This window comes from Falco rusticolus, chromosome 7, assembly GCF_015220075.1.
Source record: "Falco rusticolus isolate bFalRus1 chromosome 7, bFalRus1.pri, whole genome shotgun sequence".
Classification (NCBI taxonomy): domain Eukaryota; kingdom Metazoa; phylum Chordata; class Aves; order Falconiformes; family Falconidae; genus Falco; species Falco rusticolus.
In genome coordinates, this window is record NC_051193.1 from 60,082,994 (window position 1) to 60,102,733 (window position 19,740).

The 19,740-nt window shown below is 39.4% G+C and overlaps 1 long non-coding RNA gene across 1 annotated transcript; it reads left to right on the top strand.

The window, feature by feature from the left end:
• Positions 1–115: 115 nt before the first annotated feature.
• LOC119151821 lies at positions 116–16,268 on the top strand. Its single transcript, XR_005105563.1, has 3 exons — positions 116–4,710; positions 6,801–6,856; positions 15,847–16,268. It is a non-coding gene; the product is annotated as an uncharacterized LOC119151821 (long non-coding RNA).
• The last annotated feature ends 3,472 nt before the right edge of the window (positions 16,269–19,740 follow it).

A 19,740-nucleotide genomic window follows, 5' to 3' on the forward strand; every position in this document is an offset into this window, starting at 1 on the left:
AAATATGAGCATGCATAGTCACTCTGTTTAGAAATTTAACTTGTTTAACAATAATTGAAAGAAATGGAGAACATTGTGCTATTTTGCCCCGTTCCCCGACAGCAACACTGCACCTATAAACTTTGGGTATTCCTTACCCCAAATCTTCATTATGCTTGAGCTTTAAAAAGCTCTCAGACTATTTGCAATCTTCTATATATTTAGTCCATTAATGAACACAGAAACACAAAGTTTGTGGCTCAAACACAGTAGGGGACAAAAGGGAGGCAGTTAGATGAGGGGCTGAAAATACTAATGAACTGACATTTATCATTATATCAATGGTAGCAATAGCTGTGTGGACACCCGCTGTGAACTGTTCGGCAGCCTAGCCCCAAAGGAGCACAACAGAAGGCCATCACGGAAAGAGAGTGCAATGTTTTTTTACAGACTCCAACTCTCGCTTTTCAGCTCTGAATCACAGTATCGTTCCCACTTATATCACCTGGCCTTGCAGAATAAAGCTGAACAGTTTGGGATTGTAATTCCCAAAAGCACTATTAATGTAAGTTGATCTCATGGACTTCTGGGACCAAATCTTCCCCAAAGTCATGAACCCTTGCTGTATTCTCTGGTGACTAACCAAAACTTTACCTATGCCTACAAATCGATCATGTATGTCAGCAAAGTGTTTACTACACACATTTTTCCCTCAAGATGTGTTTTGCTAGTGGAACCAGAGTAAATATTTCATAGGATGATAGTAGCAAAACTGAATGGCAAACAAACACTTTTACTGATCTCAAACTTGCTGCCTGGCCATTATAGTGAAAGACACACTGGAAACCTGTGGATGGATGACTAGGCACTGTTCTCTGTGAAGCACTATGTTGTGCTCAAGTCCTGAGCCTGAAGTGCTTGTGCAGATAAAACACTGTCCATTGGAAGTCTGTGGGAATTTTGCCCAGGTAAAGGTTGATGGAATGGTCCCAAAGAGCAGTCATCTACAGGGGACCTCATGGGTTAAGGTCACTGCTGACTTTCTATGGGAGAGGGATCAAGGATCTTCTGCCAGGGGTGCTTTGCTGAGTCTCATGACTCAGACTCTGGTTTTGTTGATGGTCATTGTGGGCAGCTGCTGTGATGAGAAATGACAAGCACATCTTTGAAGGGGTGTAACTTTTGTGATCCGAAGTTTTTTTTTGTTTAGAATTAAAAGCCAATTAAAAGTCTCCACACATGTTTAGGAGACTTCATTTTTCCTGCCAGTGAAGGGATGTAAACATGATTTAAGTGATTTTTTTGTTTGTTTTTCTATGACTCTGGACTCTGTATCAAAGCTTACTTATTTTTCTTTTGTTTTAGAAGTATCTTAAAACATTCAGTGTTCACAGAATATTTTCTCCAGAACAAAGACTTTCTGAAGGACAATATCAAATGCTGAAATGCTGCATGATCCAAAATTGTTAGTTTTAAAAGAAAAGCATTTCCTCCTTTTTGAAAGTTTCTTTATTATTATGAGATCCTTTCTGTATCAGCTCTTTGCTACTACAAGAACTATTCTGAATAACCAATATTTAGAAGATGAAAAAAGCTAGTTATAGAACAAAACTCCCCGAAGAAAAAAAAAAAAAGATGCAAAATAACAGCTAAAATACTGTCTTCTACCAGGTCTGTTTTTAAAATTGACCTTTACTTTCTTCTCTAGGGCTGTGACCAGAATTTTATTGCTCAACTGAGGTGTTTCATCCAAGATTTGAATAATACAGTAGTATACATTAGACCCCAAAGTGTATATTAGGGAATTAATATTTGCTTACATAATCAAGGCCCCCAAGACAGTAGCATCTTGCAGTGTGAGCACTAGATGTAGGTGATGATGTGTTGAAAGAAGCTGTGCTTTTACGTGCCATTTATTGCTATTTGTTGTCATTCGGTTTTAAGATGATTCACAGGGCTTAGAATGAGGCAAAGGTATAGCTGGTATATGTCATGATGCAAATTCACTGGTTCACTCTCTAGGTTGCAATGGACTGTGAAAACTTCAGCTTAGTTGGAAAATGCTGTCTACCAGCTTATTTATTAGGGTTTGTCTGTGAAAGCCAGGTTTACCCGAGCTTTGTCCAAGGGTAAGAATTTGGTTGTAAATATTCTTCATTTATTTAATAAGAACCTCTTTTGAATATTTTTGACTGATTTTACAACTATGTGAACATATTTCTGTTATTTTTCAACTTAATAGCTTTTTGAAAACTCTGCTATTTCACTCCTCGTCATTTTGAACTTACATGATTTCATTTCAGGGGGATGAGATTTTGTAGAATGTGTTTTGAAAACGTGCTGTAACTCTGTTGTGCAGCTCACCTAATTGCCCCCTTCAGTGCAGGATGCAGCTTCATGTTACACACCATTCAGTTTACCTGCAGTCACATGCTAAAAATGACAGTCCTGTGTTTATTGACTCTCTGTCCCATATATTTCCATTCCATTCCCTATATAAAATCCAGGCTGAGAAATGACTTTATTTAATTCACTGCTCTGACAGTATTTTAGCTGTTATTTTACATCATCTTTTTCTTTGGTCTTGCTTTGGGTAAGTCAGATTTCTGCTAAAGTGGTAAGCTGATCCAACTCACCCTACAGCCACTGAGTTAGTAGGTTGAATGTATGCAAAATGAGGGGCAGACCATACAGATTATGTGTGACACAAAACAGCGGTCTCAGTGACTGTTCCTTATACTTGGTAGTAGCTGTGTCTGGGCCAGAGTCCACTACCTCATGCCCCTTGAGCCAGCTGCATCTACATTGCCTGTGGCAGCAGGTTTTCAGCTGCCCTGGTTTTGATCACTGAATCTTCCGACCTGTGCCAGTCATCCCTCTTGACAAGCCAGCACAGGGGTGATAAGAGAGTTTTGGCTCAAGCCTGTGTGACAATATTAACACAGTAATCTGAATATCAGAATTTACAGCCATTTTTTGTGAGGCCAGACTTTAAAGTTGTAGCGTCACGCTACAAGGGGCTGCTCAACACACGCGGCAGAGTACGGCATGACCGCGGTGGGTCACCCTCCGCAGCAAGGGACTGAGCATCCTCACCTGGGATCTGAGCTCCTGGCATCTGTCCTGTCTACAGTGGAAGTGGTAAGTGAAACAAACTGTACTAGTTTGTATTTTCTTTCTGTGAAAGAAAATATGTAATATAGGACTGATGAAATACATACAGTCTTTCACAGACCTTCATTTTGACTGAGGAACTTAATGCTATGTAAATATATTGCATTTAAGTAAAATAATGCAAATATATTTATTCATGTAATTAGAAGACAGTTATCTGCCTGAAGGACCTTTTAATGATTTTATTGTTAGATTTTTTTCCCCAGCATGAAGAAAAGTTGATGGGAATAGAATCATCTGAAGTCTGTGGGATGTGTATCCTATGTATTGTCTGCATGTATATTTATATATATTTTGGAGTGTAAATACAGTGACAGCCTACTTTATATGGGTGGAGCATTAGAATCTAATAAAAAGTATAAGAAAAAGTATTGATATGAATAATAGAAGCTTTTTGTTTGTGCAGTAGAAACAATAAGAATTTATATTAAATCAGGTAACTGGCAATAAGCATGATTTTTACCATCACTAGAAGAATAATTGGTGGAATCAGTAAGAGTAGTTTGTTACCATTGTCATTTGTCTAGGTGCTACCAAAAAAGACAGTTGACTAGAAATAAAATACAGCAAATACTTTTAAAAGAAAAGAGCAAATCACTGTGCAGTTGCTTCTTTATCATTCACAGCATGGGATGCATATTAGTCATCACAAACGCTGTGCTGAGGGAGTAGACGCTTTAAAAGCTTTCTTCCTCTTCTGGAAACATCTTGGATGAAGAGTGTAGAAGGAAATCCCTAAAGAAGAATAAACTACCATGTTCATAAGACGATCCTATTGACTGACTAATTGGAAGGATACTGAAAGATTCCTAGGGGAAGTGATCTAGAGCTCTATGACTTTTACAGTCAATACTTAGAGCAAATTTATTTTTTTTATAATGACAGAGAAATCCATGTAAATTGAAAATACTCTATATCAGACTTTCTAATCTGACCATATATTCAAAACCAACCAGTGACATTGAAGAAAATAATAAAGTATGTGGTAGAGAAAAAAATTCCTGTACTAATAGTGTGTCTGTAAGTTCAAAGCTGCTTTACTACTTAAATTTGTGAGAGTTTATTTCAGTAGGAAAAGAATAAAATATTGTATTTGACAAACAAAACTAGTGCCTTAGAAGAAAGAAAATGAATGCCCCGTTTCTCCAATGGCCTGTCCAAAGGGTTGGTCTCTCCTCTGCATTTCATTTCTGTGCCACCTTCTATTACAACAGAAGCCCTGCAAATGCAATCAGGGCAATGTCACTAAGGAAGAGTCCACAAGCAGAAGCTGAGGGGGTTTCTCTCCTTAAAAATAGAAAACACAGGAAAACCCGTGAGCCTTTCAGAGAAGGGATAGGGAACAAGCAGAGAAGCAGGTCAGTGAACCCAGCATTTTACTTTTCTGGAGGATTCCTGCACCAACCATTACCTACCTTTCATTTAATTTCTGATCTCTTGCTTCTTGTCTCTTCTCTCTGTCATTCCATCATAACAGGAAGAAATGGTGCTTGAATATTAGCCAGGTTTCTTGGAGCCCTCTACCTTCTAGGGTCCTAACCCATCGGATTCCTCCAGGTAGGTCCTCAAAGAGGCCAAAGTTAGCCCTCCTGAACTCCAGGGTTGCAATCCTGCTCACTGCCCTGCTTCCTCCATGTGGGATCCTGAACTCCACCATCTCGTGGGCACTGCAGCCAAGGCTGCCCCCTTCACATCCCCATCCAGTCCTTCTTCATCTGTGAGTACAAGGTCCAGGAGCACACCTCACCTTATCGGCTCCTCCACCACCTGTGTCAAAAAGTTATCGTCAGTGCTGTGCAGGAACCTCCTGGACTGTGTGTGCCTGGCTCTGTTGTCTTCCCAGCAGATATCAGGGTGGTGGAAGTCCCCCACGAGAGCCAGGGCCTGTGATGGTGAGGCTACCCCCAGCTGTCTGTAGAAGGCCTCACCAACTTCCCTTCCTGGTCAGGTGGCCTGTGGTAAACACCCACAGAGGTGCCACCCATGTTGGCCTGACTCTTAGTCTTTACCCATAAACTCTTGACTTGTTCTTCATCCACCCCGAGGCAGAGCTCAATATGTTCCAGTTGCTCCTTCACATAAAGAGCAACGCCACCACGTCTCCTTGCTGGCCTGTCTTTCCTGAAAACTACACAGCCATCCCTGACAGCGTTCCAGTCATGCAAGCTATCCCACCATGTCTCTGCAACTGCAGCGAGATCACGGCCCTGCGACTGACACAGATCTCTGATTCTCCCTGTTTAGGCCCCATGCTGCGTGGATTCCATATTTTTCTTAATTCCAAAGCCATCTTTGCAAGACAAATTACAAGTTTGTTTTCAGCATCTTTACAGTGAAATTATCTTACAAACATATTCTGAACTCAGAAGACTGAAAAGTAAAATTCAGTTTATAAATTCAGTATGCTGTACTTGTCTGCTTGTAAATAAGTATAAAAGAATATTCAATTCAGCAATGCATTAGACATACCACATATCCTTTGTACTCTTCCCAAGGAGGATATATACCATATGAAAGATTTATATGGATTGGTTTCACATAATATCATGATTTTCTTGGTGGTGTGGTTTTTTGATAGCTTGTGTATTAACATCAGCATAGCCTAGAAGTTTGTTTTCATCTGGAGCTCTGCTGCAGCTGTGCCTATCATATAAACAAGGAGTTAGCATGGCTCTCTTCAAACACAATACACTTATTCTGAAGGTCTTTCTAGCTCTGCCTGTGACTGAATAGCATTCTGCTATAAGTTCCTGTGTTATTTCACTTCTTCCTAACATTTCATTCCCTTTGTCAGTTCTTTCTGGCAAATATAAATGATTTGCGTGGTGAGGAACAAGAAGGGAAAAGCAGAATAAGCTGTCCTTTCCCAGCGCCAGGCCTGCTCACTTCCTACTTCCCAGCTTATACCCAGAAAACTAAAGCATGGTTTGAACTGCTGTCAGCAGGCACATGGCAAGAGACAGACAAGTCTGACCTAAAGTTTGTCCTCAGACTCCTTTTTTACAGTGACAGTGTGCTATGTTCTTAGCAGCATTTTTTTCACAGTTCAACTGTTCTGCCAAACTAAGATTGTGGATTTTGTTTGCGAGTCCACCGATAATCTTCATTGCATAGGTGCCAAGGTGTGCTGGAGTGCACCCGGGGCTCCCTTTCTAGGGCAGCCTGTGCTTGGTAGAGGTGCTGCATGGCACACACTGTTGCATCCCAGTGCTTCCCACAAACAGGGCAACGTAACAGTGGGTGCAGCTCACTTGCAAGTCTTCCAGGTCTTGATAGCTCCTTAAATCCCACCGTGTCCTCACACTTTGCATACATTCACCATCCCCAGGTACACATTGTAAAAAGCCATTTGATCCCACCTATTCGGCACAGCAGCAATACACAAAGGAGCAACCTGAGCTCAGAAGAGACTCAGACACTTCTTGGTACAAACAGAGATGAGGATTCATCTCTGCTCTGGCAAGGAGGATGCCTGACAGGAGCATGACAGAGCTGCCCTAGGCTGGCTGTTCACAAAGCAGGGAAGAGTTACACTTGGAGTTCAAACAAGTATCCACATCTGCAACACCAACCGTTGCAGACAGACAGATCTCCAGAATCCAGGAGACCCATCTGCAGCTGCTTTCTTCTCATTTTCTCTTCATAAGGAGCTGAAACCAGGAGATGTGGACCAGCTAAACATCTGGAGAGGAGCTGAGCTGTGGTGAGTATGTTTAATGTTTTGGCAGTGGGGAGCAGGGGTTGTGTAGGTGATGGTAAACTGCTCTGCTTAGATTTGGGTCATCTGATAATGACGGGCAAGTTCTAGCCAGACAAAGGCAAAGGCAGGACATAGCACTCTTGAGGAGAAACGGAGCCTTTCACAAACAACTCACCCCTTCCCTATCCATCTGCTCTCCTTTTCTTGTGGACAAAGGGGAATTCTGGACTGCTTATGGATGGAGCCATACTCTGTGCTGGGGAGAGGCCAAGGTATGTGTAGCAGGTTGGCTGGAAGCTCCACCTGGTAGCAGGCTGTGCCATGACTGGGTTACTGCTATGCTTGACTGCAGCGCTGGAAGGCATTTCTTTCCCAAGGGACACAGACCTTCCCAGATATCTGCAGATGACTTGCACACACAATCCTTGTTCCCCATTCTATACCATCCTGGAAGAGCTGCCATGGCAGCATATTCAAGTAGTTGCATGCAACTGCTGAATGCAAACACACCATTCAGATTGGTAAACAATTACCTGGCAGGACTTTGTTCTGATTACATGGCATGATCTGGTTGTCATCAGGCTCTCCCAGCCCTAGCTAGACATCCTCTTGGGCACCTCCCTCTTCTTCTGGTCTTGGCTTGAGCCATGGGCTTGTCAAAGCACAACTTAGCATCCCCCCGCCCGGGGGTTTTCTACATACACATGGTTCTGGTTGCATTCTGCTTGCTTCACCTCCTCGTTGCTAGCTCACTAGTAAAACAGAGTATGGCTCTGCACAATATCAAATAACTCTAGGAAGGAGAAAGGGGGTTCCTGGCAACCCACTGGGACATTAGGTCAAGTTGGAGACTGCTGCTTTCTTTCTGTGGAAGTGATCTCAGGTGCAGGGACAGCAGCCAGGTTATGTGCCAGGCTTGATAAGGGCCATGTCCCACCCACTCACTTTCTGGCTCCCCATGCTGCCAGGTCCTTGGTGAAGCACTCCATTAGTACAGCTCACAAATGTGTATCCTTTGAGAATAAGGACATTTGGAAAGGGAGTGTTGTTGGTAACTCCCTATGTGGACCCTGACAAACTAGTTAGGGCTATACGATCCATAGCCCAAGGACTGTACCATCTGCAGGACAGGTAGGTGACTTGACATCACGAATATCCCTCTTTGCTGTCAGGAAGGGAGTGCCACCCTATGTGTGCTGACAAAAGGCAGAATACCTGGACAAGAGAAGGTGAACTTGGTTAGTATAACTGGTCATGGCACCTGAGCCACTTAAAAGTGAGAAAACACAAAAGCGTCATTTGCAGGCATCCTGTATTGGCTTGTTAAGTGGGCTGTAGGTGTACATTTAAAATGGTAAGACGTGGAAGCAGGTTCCTCAATTTTTCTGCAGAGAGGAATGTTTACACTAGATTCACATTGTGCATACGTATGCTTCATCCTTGTCTAGGCACTGCAACAGCTAGCAAAAGCTTCTGGTCATGGCAGGTCTGGAGTGCTGTGTGGTTGGCGCTAGCTTCTCTTGTCTGTGCCTGGCATTCTACAAATGTGAGACTGTTTTGGACTATACCTGAAGCCTGGTCTACAGACAAAGGCAGGCACGCTCTCCTGTGCATGGATACGGGTCAGGTGAGGCATGCTAGATCCCCCCTAGTTTGCCCAGCCATCTGATGGAGATGGAAGGTGGCCCTAAAGTGGGCTGGCTGCCCCTCAGTTTCAGGATGGAGCCTGAAGAACAGCAAAAAATGAGATCTTGATTTTTTAGAGCACCCTGGGGTGAACACAGGAGAGTCAGGGGAGTTTTGTGAACTTCGTATAACATAAAAGCTTCTGGTTGTAGACTGCAAAGACCCATGGGATGGTTCATGGTGCTTCTTCCAAAGCATGGGATGGACATCCTGATGGGCTTTGCCAAGGCCAGGGCACTGGGCTGGGTCTGGCAAATGGTGTATGCATCTGTGTGCTGTTAACAGAGGTAGAATGGGCACAGCCAGAGTAATCAGTTTAATTAAATGCTTTGTATCTATAATTTGCCTGATTTTAGAGCATATTAAATTGAAATTGAACTTTCAATATATTATTACAGGAACATATTCTGTTTCCTTTATGTCCCATTATAGCTGTTATTAATATGTTCAAAAGTATACATTACACTGCCACAATAATGAACAGAGCTAAATGAATATAAATATCTGCAGTAAAATACAATGAAGTCCTGCGGTGCAATGGTAATGTTAGTCATTTTTGCACGAACAAATTAAGGTAGAGTGTGAAATTCCTTAACTCTGCTATGAACCAAAGTCCCCAGTGGGCATGGAGCATCAAGTCTTTGCAGGACTAGTCTGTTGTAAATATTTATTGCTACTAATTTAATGCTTAGTCACAAAATGAACATTTTCATTCTTCTAGGTGATTTCCTATCTCCAGTGTGTTCTATTTTCACACTTTTCTGGAAATGAAAGCTTGAGAGTTGATTCTGACAGGGTCAGGTTTGGATGTAAAAATAACAGAGAAGCACTTGCTCTAGTCTCTTACAACAAGTGATTCAGCACTTGTGGCTGATTGCTGAGAATCCTTTGATGATGGATTTTATTGGCCAGACTCACTGATTTTTTAAGACCAGAGAACAGTATTATTTGGTCTCAGCTCCCTCATAGTATGGGCCATAAGTTTAACTGAATTAGAGCATATTTTAAAGAACAATAAAATCTTGTTTGCATAGAAGACTCCACATGCTTTGGTAAGCTACTCTAAAGATTAAACATTGTTATATTTAAATATCTGCACTTTGGTTTTCTTCCTAATTAGATCATTTTCATCCACTGTATCTCTTTCTTAAGCTGGGCAAATGGTGGAGTTTTTCTTTCAATAGATACAGGATAGTAATCCATCCTGAACCCCATGAATGTGCCAACAAGTCTGCATAAAATATGGGTGGAAGCTCATGTTAGGATAATATAGATTGGCTTTTTATTTTCAAAGAGACCAAAAATCGAAGAATATTTGTGGTTAAGTCATAATGCCTTTTCTATAAAGAAAATTAATTTATTTCTTCAACTGGTTAAATAAGCTCTTTTAAGCTTTCTTCTTTAAAAACGTATTTCAATTTCTTATTAGAAGCGCTACAGAAAAGGTTTAAACCTTCATTTAAAAAATGCCTTAATGAACAAATTGAAGCAATTCTGAAAGACATTTAGCAAATATTGAAACAAAATATTCTTATATCTTAAAACTTTCCTCTCCACATTCCTGTTGATCTTTCTTCCTTTTCAGATACATTTGCCAACTTGTACTGAAATTTGTAATTTTCTTGGTTCTTCTGAAATACTACTTCACATCAATGAATTGATTACTGAAATAAAAACTTAGTAACCTATAATCATTATTCTCTTGACTACTAGACTAAGGACTAGTCTTTTACTATCCAAATCTTTTCCAGCGCAAAATACGCAGAGAGCATAAACAAGTCCACTCTTACTCTGTTTCTGATGTACGCTGGAGAAGTAAAAAGTACAGAGTGAGACAGGCTTCGCAAACTTCTGCACAAGCTTGCAACTCTTTTCCAAACTCTTTCTGATTTAAAATGCAAATTCTGAAAGGTATGTAGATGTTCTAGTACTTTGGTCACCAAACATGAGTTCAGAAGTACTACAATATTGGTAAAATTAAAGAATCGTGTAGTTTGGAAGGGATCTCCAGACCCTGTGTGGAGCAATGGCCTGCTCAAAGCAGGGCCAGCTAGAGCGGATAACTGAGGGTAACCCCCTGCCTGTACAAAGATCACCTTAATCCATTGCCATGGAACTTGTATTCAGGTGTTATCTGCCATGAACCTTGCTCCTTTTTGAGCCACCTCTTGACAGGTAAGCAAATGCCAACTGAAAAAAAGAATGATTTAGGTCTGTTGACCTTTTGGATGCAATCTCCACATCTTCCTAGCAGATCCTCAGTGCATGTTAAAATGACATCAGGTAACTCCAATGCATTTCTAAGCGTGCTGTTCAGGGTACCTTTGGCATGAAGGAACCCTGAGATGCCCCAGAGGCCACTTTGTGTCTCTCCTTGCTGTCCCTGCCACAGGGACTTGTCAAGATTAGTTTGGGATGGAAGAGTAAACCAGGAGTGTCATTCACTCCACAGTCAGTGGTTGGTTGCAAGAGCTGTAGTTTTTTCTGGTTTTATGCAAGAATTCTAGTTTGTGTTGGGGCTTGCTTTGACCTCAGGTAGCTTCTGGAAGAAGGGGAAGCCATTGGCTGCTGCCATCCAGGGGGTGCCTGGAACAAGGCCAGAGAGCCTCCTTAGCATAGTCGTTTGTACACCTTTAGATCCCCTTTAATCCAGGCTTTAGTAGACCAAAGAATTCAACCTGACAAATAACTGCTGTGACGGTAGGTCATGGACAGAGCCCTGCTGTCAGGCTGTGGGGGCTGCAAGAAAAAATTGTTTGAACTTAAAAATACACAGTTGCCTGCATCCCTGGTGAAGTGCTCTCAAAAGCAGCAACTGAGCATGTTGTACTGCTGAGAGGTTTAAAGAGTTCCTGGGTGAAAACTGTAAGTAGGAGCAAAAAAGGTCACTTTTCTACATCATGGCTGAAAAGTTGTCATGTGAAGGGAATATGCACAATCTTCTAGGAATCTGGAGACAGTAAAAAATATTTCTTACTATTCACTTTGCTGATTACCAGGAGGAGACAGTAATTTGCTAGGCTAACCATTATTTTTTTTTGACATATAAAAGGACGTTGTCCTACTTTGAGTTCAAATAAGATTTTAGTTAAGTGTTTTGCTCTTTTCTGTTAGTGTACTTCTATGCTGCTGTCTTCGGCAGGTTATGCTTGAGCCAGGTTTTTTTATTTCTTTTTTGAGACATTCACTATTTCTATTTTTGAAAATAAAGTTGTGAAAACTATGTCAATGTCAAATACTGGGTAAAAACTGCTAGAGGTGATGGGATCAGAATGTGGTTTTACAGGCTTGTGTAATTTTTGAAAGTGATTAGAAAACAAGAATAGAAATTCCTTTCATGATCTGTTAATTCTTTAAAAAAGTAGGCTTTCTTTGTTCAGCATAGGGCCTTGAAAGTCTTAAGCAATCCCATTAAAAAACTGATTTTATTAGCATTTTAGAAGACATACTTGTGGGAAAAAGTCTTAAAAATTTGTTTGGAGAACTTTGGAACATAGCTTCACTTTACTCATGCACAGTATTGTCTGATCTTTTAACATGAAAAGAGAATTTAGCCAAAATTGGCTAAATGTTATAATAGCAATGGTCTCATGTGCTCAGTTGTAAGCTGATGGCACTGTTAAAATGTAGCATTAAGTCATTACTCATTACTCCCTTGTAATATATGGATCTATCCAGGAATGTGTTAATAGTCCTGGTCCTAAACCCTGGGTTTGACAGTCAGAGGCTTTTGGTCTATGTTATGACCAGTGAAACTTCTGTTTTCATTTTTGGGAAAATGAGAGTTTAATTTACAGCAGAAGCAGGTTCCTTCACATTACATCACTTTGTGCTGACTTTCTCTGGTACCACTTCTGTGCTTTCTGCTGACTCTGCCAACATAGGAAAGGACAAGAGCAGCAAGCAGCCACAGGACCCTCAATGTATGTGAAGGGACCGAGGAAATCTTTAGGGTTGAGTAGTTCTTCAGGATTATATTCTTGTTACCTGGTCCATCAATTTCTTTTTAAAAGGTTCCATATAAAAAAAAAAACAACTTACCATTTTCAAAGCATATTGAAAGTGACATCAACTCAAAAATCTCTAGTTGTGAGGAGAAGCAAGAGATTTTGAACAGCTGAATTTTAAAATTTTAAAATCCCCGTGTTTACAATTTCAGCAGTAGGAAATATTCCTATAAATGAATGCTTTGCTCTGAGTGATTTTCAATGTTACTTGTGCCGCATTATCAGAATGGCTTTCTCATCAGAATTATGCACCGTTTTGAGTGCTGGGGAAGCGCTAGTGAGTTTTTGCAGCACTTCCCAGGCAGACTGCATCTAGACCTGTGTTTGCCCCTTTTAATACCAAGTCTGGACCTAATTCTTCAGCCTCAGGAAGTGGAGCACCTTAATTAGAAAACAGGGAAGAGAGTTGAAGAGGAGTTAAAGAGTTTATATTTCAAAGAAATAAACTGAAAATTGAGTATCCATATCAAGGTAGCACTGTATCCGTAGTGAGAACAGTTCAGGAATCTGAATGAGAGGAAATGGAATGAAAATGCTCAATTAGATTACAGCATAAAAATAAACAGATAGTCTGAACCAAATAAAAATACTGACATTTATATTAAAACTGTAAAAGGCTACAAGAATAGTATATGCATTATTGAAATGCCCTAAGATCGTCATGCTTCAAAACCCCACAGATTTACATACTTCTGGAAAATTTATTTAAAATGCACTTTTAAAAGAATAAAGAAGATGACTAAGGTATTTTTGAACCAAGGAGAAATCTTACCTGACACAGGAAAGCACACAGCGTTCATTTGACAGATTACATTTATTTAAATGATAGATAAACTAGAATATTACTGACTTAACTTTTCAAGTTACTGTTGAATCTTGTAACTTTGGAAATGAAAACAATTGGTAGTGATTTTCTTATTGATTTACTCAGAATTATGAATGTTATATTAAGCACATGATTTTTCTAAGATTTATGAAAACTGCAGTAGAGCAATTTGTTCCCAGAGTGTTCTCACCAACTATAAGAGCAAATGAAAGGGAATATAGTAACCACTCAGTGAAGAAAAAAAAAAATCCCAAACCAAAAAGAAAGCTAAACGATGGTAAACCTATATGTAAAGGAATCAATTTTCCTATTATCTCACAAACACATGCATTTATAAATTTATAGAATCATAGGATAGTTTGGGTTGGAAAGGACCTTTAAAGGTCAGCTAGTTAAACTCCCCCTACAATGAGCAGGGACAACTTCCACTAGATCAGGTTGCTCAGAGCCCCCGTCCAACCCGACCTTGAGTGTTTCCATCCACCACCTCTGGGCAACCTGTTCCAGTGTTTCAACACCCTCATCATAAAAAATTTCTTCCTTCTATCTAGTCTGAATCTACTCTCTTTTAGTTTAAAAGCATTACCCCTTGTCCTGTCACAACAGGCTCTGCTGAAAAGTCTGTCCTCCATTTTTTTGCAAATTATTTGCAAATTTTTGCCAATTATTTTAAAGCACCTTTATTACTAGCTTTTCTTTGTTCAGATTGTCCAGTGAGGATTGGTAAAGAAATTCACAACACAAGCTATAGTTTACAGCCAACAAAACGAAATTAATCAGATAAGGTAGGCATCTTCCTTTTAGAGAATGGAACCTCAAAACATAACTTTTTGTATTTGAGGGGGTCTCCATCCATTGTTTACTATAGACTTAATCTATGAATGGAAACTGTAATAATTCTGCTATATATGGCATATCTTAGTAAAGCCACTTTATCTGCCTATCTAGTCATTAAGTGCCTACCTGGAATTTAAGTGGATACCAGAAACATAAAAACATGTAAAAATAATGATGGATGTTATTTCTTCTAATGTCATTTTCTCTTATTCATTACATGAGGAGACACGGTGACCCTGTAATCACTGAAATACATGCTTAACTTTGCAAATTTCACATGTCAAGCTTAGCTCAAAAGAATTACCAGCATGTAGAAAGTTAACACATACAGGGATGTTCAGACCTATTATCTTAAAAAAAAAGTAATGGTAGCAAGAGTACTACTCTGCATTTTTCTGATGGTTTCTAGGGGTTTTACAGATATGAAATTAATGAAGCCTAACAATAATCTGAGAGATGACATTGCAATTTGTTTGTGGACCTGAGCTGAAAATCTGAGCTGTAAAAATTAAGAATTAGTTACAGTAAAAGGCAAAAGCACCTAGAAATTATGTGCTTGTAAGTTTAAGGCCCCTGGTGCTAAGAATGGGATCCAAAACCAGACTGGATGCTCAGGCTCCCCTTAGCAATTCGTGCAGAATAGCTATGCAAAGCACCATTTGGTGAATGGAGAGTGATGCCCAAAGGAAGTCAGGGAAGCCACCTTAGAGGTTATGCAATTAAACCCCTTAGGTCAAAGAGCTGAGCATGGTGGAAAGTCATCTACGGAAACAGAGATGTATCTGTCCAATATCGTCTTTGCCTTTTCTCTTCAGATGGGGAGTATTCAACCTTCTATCTTTTATTTCTGCGAAAGATCCAAACTATAGACAAAAGGCAAGTGTTGCCATTGGAGTTTTCTATTGGAGCTGTGTCACCAGGCGGAAAGGAAGGAAACACATGACTACTAAGAGTGTAAAGAAGAGCCTGACACCATGGTTAGGACACCAGCTGTAAGGGAGGATGCTGAAACAGTGGTCTTCCTATCCATCCTACATTAGACAATTGCTCAAGAAAAGTAAAAGAACCAAAATAATTTACAGCACTGGAACCAGAGCCCAGGGTTCCTTACTCCTAGGGGAATGCCCTGCACAATACAACACAGAGTGATCTGACTGGAGGTTGGTAGGGCTTTTCTGAATATGTTTGTGTCCTGTTTTGTGTATCTATCAGCATTTTTTAGATTTGGCCCTAAGCAATTTGTTGACTCCACATAGCAATTTAATGGCAAAACTAGTACATGCTTCCGTACTGTGACCAACAATTTTAACTCCTGCAGAGCAGTCTTGAAATAAATTTTAAAAGCCTGACACAGATGTCAGCAATTCATGTGACATATAAAGGTGTGGCAAATGCCAGAGAATCTGGTTACCTCTCCTGAGTGAGACAGGGTTTTTTGACAGCTGAGACAAGAATTGATTTTTTTTATTCTTTGGCCACAATGGGTAGCATCTCCCAGTGTAAGGTGGGGAAACCAGGTAAGTATCTGGGCAAGAGTTCTTCCTATATCTGTATTATTGATGTAGGTTTGGCTCAGCTCTGCTGAGGATTATTTGCCACTCACTGCTTGCATCTTATTATATTAATGAATCGTATAGATGCATGACGGGAGAAATTTGGATCTTAGTGGAATTACTGGCAAACATCCCACTGACTAAACAGGAGACTTAGTTGAACCCGGTGAAGACTAAGGACATGGATGGATGGATTCCTGTGGGGTGTTTCTCAGCAAAAATGACCTGCTCCGCAGCCGGCAAGCCTCTAAAACAAGGAAACCATTAGCTATCCATCAACTCTTTAAGTACTCCAGGTAATGCATTTAACTGGAAATAGAAATGAACTGTTACTTTTAGTTTTCAGACAAAGCTAAAATAACACTTTCAGAAAAGTGAAAATACATGTTCTTTTTTAAAGCAAAGAGCAAAATCAACTAGTCAGTTTTCCAAATGCAATCTGTGTGATTAATGTGTCTCAAAATACAGACGTTTCTATAAAATATTAATTACTTCACTTCTGGACTGTATTAAATTACATTTAGCAGTTTTGAAATTCCTTCCGTATATTTTCATGAGTAAATAATATTTATTAAATTTTTGATCATGAAACGACTTCCTGTGTAATTTTACTCTTTTTGTTAAAAAATCTGACTTGATTGCCAGGCACAAAAGAAGTCCAAGGAGCTTCCTAGAAGCAGAGATGACATTTGTGAACAGGAATCTGAGGAATGTACTTATTTTTGCTTATAGCTATAGTGTCCAATATTTCAGACACACGAATGTTGAAGAGTTACTGATTTAAAAAAAAATAATTTTGCTTTTTTAACGTGATAGCATCATTGTAGCTTCTCTAATTTAAATGATTTACATAGACAAATCTATATGGAACTTGTGAATACAGCTCAAATGCTTGATTTACCTCAGAATACCCAAAATGACTGAAATGTGTTTAATTTTCTGTTTTACTAAAAAGAAAAATTCCCCTAATTGCAAAACTAATTTGGTGCCATATTAGTTGTTTGATGTAATAAGGTTTATAGTTCATAAATACATCTGTCACTTAACAAGATTATTTTCTGTTTTCCTTTCAGTCTTGTTAAGATGAAACTTTGTAAAGAAGGATTAGATTATAAGATAACAAAATGGTATAATGATAGCTACTGTTTAACAAACACCATATTTTCTCTTATTCATGCGCTCAAAGATAGAGAGGAGTGCCACACCTCTTCCATGTGCACAACAGACTCACTGTCAGAAGAGGAAGGAGTTGGCAGGCTCATGAATAACGCTAAAGGAGGAGAGCAGCTGTTTAGTAACAAAACCTTCCTAGCAGAGCCTTTCAGCCAGTTGCTGTACCATTTGACGTGGTACTCGTGAGAGCATGTGCACATGCGTATGTAGCTGGAAAGGCAGGAATGTAGAAAAAAAGACCACAGTGAAGCACTGAGTGTCATATTAACTAGGTAAACATGTCGGTTTTGTAAGAGGAAAATATTTTAAGGTTTTAAATACGAAAGAACCACCTGAAAGGAACCTTTCCTCTGGGTCTTTTTAAACTTACTTTTGTCAGCACAGCATAAATACACGAGGTACTCTGCCACTACTTGTTTCTGCAACACCCCGTCAGGTAGGTCATGGCTTTTGGACAGTCAATGGAAATGTTGCCATTCATACCAACCAGATCAAAATTTTACCTTATGACTTTTCTCAGTTTTTCTCAGCTTTACCTATATATCTGTATATCTATATCTATAGATCGATATATATAAAGGATCATGCACTGGAAAAGACAGTATAGAAATTACTGAGGAAGAAACAATGAGAACTAAGAAAATCACCAAGGAAAAAAAAGCACCTGAAAAAAATGGTAAAGAATGACTTTCAGGCACCACACGACATAAATGTCTATGTTGCTTTTTACTGGGACAGTTCCCATAAGCATATATGCACGTAAGTTGCTCGTACTCAGTAGAATAGCTGTCTTGACTGCAGTCTGTGAAGTCTATATATAGAGAATGGGAAGAATAGGCCTGTTATCCTGAATTCATACCACTGGGCAAAAGGAGGGAACTGCATATCTGTTCAAGGCAATTAGCATCTATTATGAAAACATGGCTGCTCTGCATTCTTCACACAGGCTAAAAAGCCACATACACTTCTGGTGAAAAAACAGAACACATGCAGGAACAATAGGTTTCTAGAGGATATATTCCATAGCAGTATTTGTTTGCTTTTGTCCAGGACTCTAAAACAAATTCTTCACACCAAGGATTTAAAAATCCCAAGGTTTTGCTTTTTTTTCTTACAAATTTGGGCTGTTATACTTCACTGCAGAAATTACCTTAAAAAAGAGAGGTGTACAACATAATGTCAAAAACACCATTACATTAATAAATGTAGATTTGCATTTAAATGTGTTCATATGAATCCATTAACTCTTTTTACAATGAAAACAAAAGATCTTTTTCCCGTTTATTGTCGGTATATAATAACTTGGGCTTCTATTTGGCAACACCTTTTAAGACATGTTTGCTCAACTGACTATTTTCATGCAGAAGTGTTTTAACATGTGACTTAGATGTGAAGTATTTGGCATAGGCATATAGAAGCCATTTCTGAGTTACAGCTCAGAATCCAAGTTTTGGGAGTAAGTGTTCTTAATGTTTTGTTAACTTACGATGCTCTCATACAACCTGAATTCTCCTAATGTAGTCTCATCTGACTACATACTAGATTCATACTATTGGGCAAAAGTACGGAACTGTGCATCTACTGAAGGCAGTTAGCACCTATTGGGAAAATAATGGCCGTTCTGTGTTCTTCACACTGAAAAAAAGAGCCACATTCACTTTTGGTGAAAAAAACCCAGAACTTATATGCACAAACAGTAGATTTCCAAATGAGGCATTTCATAGCTGTATTTGTTTGCCTTTGCCCAGGATTCTGATACGTATACAAAACAAAAGCCTACTCAGCCTCTCCAACCTTTAGTGCAAGATCCACCAATCCTTTCCAGCATAATTCTTTCCTAGCTCTCCCTTTACGTCTGGGGAGGGAGAACACAAGGAGGTACAGCCCTACAATTGTAATTTGGCTTGAAAATATTGCAGCCTACAGTCAATTTCTCGGTAGTTGATGAACTTTCTTTATTTCTATTAGATTTCCTATTCAAGATAATTTCTAAATAGTAAAATATCTTTACAAGGACAGTTTCAATAGTAGAAGTCAATATAATCAATGGTGTGATCACTTTCTAATTGTAATCTGTTGGTAAAATGAACATCCCCCTGCTCCTTCACATAGAATTTGTTGCCTTTAATCTCCTCAGATGTTTGTACTTTGGAGGAAACTGCTCTTCTTGTGATATTAAAAAACTGCAGTCTCTGACAACTTTTTATTAGAGAAGGAAAGGTGCTTGCCATTATAAGGAAGACTGCTTTGAAACACAATGCTTAGTACTGTTTCTTTGGAAACTTAATATTTTAGCGTATTTTTCTTGTAACATCTAAACTGTTAGTATTCGATACTACAACAACTTGGCTATTGAAATCACCTTGCTATGTTTGGAATTTGACCAGTAATATTGTAGTTAAATGAAGTGATGTATTATTCATGCTTAGTTAGGTCAGCTGAACACATTTCAGCCTTACCGTGTTTGCAATCATCTTGACTAATGTCATAATATTTTCCATCACCTCTCCCAAGGCACATTTAGCACCTTTTTTTCCCCCCTTTCAGAAAAAGAAATTCTCAGTTGTAGCTGTTAAAGCAAACAGGCAACTGAAATCCACCCATTTCCTAAAGCTCTGTTATCCCTGAGGCATCTGAAACAAGAACATATTGATACTAATTAGCAGAAAGCAATCAAGAAAACCTTCTTACTCCCAACTCTCTCTGCTCCCCTTACTCCTACAACCAACGTGCCTCTAAACAGAAAAGCCTGAGCTGTCTTGAAAGCACACAGGGAGACATGATGATAGCAAAAGCAAGCCTCCT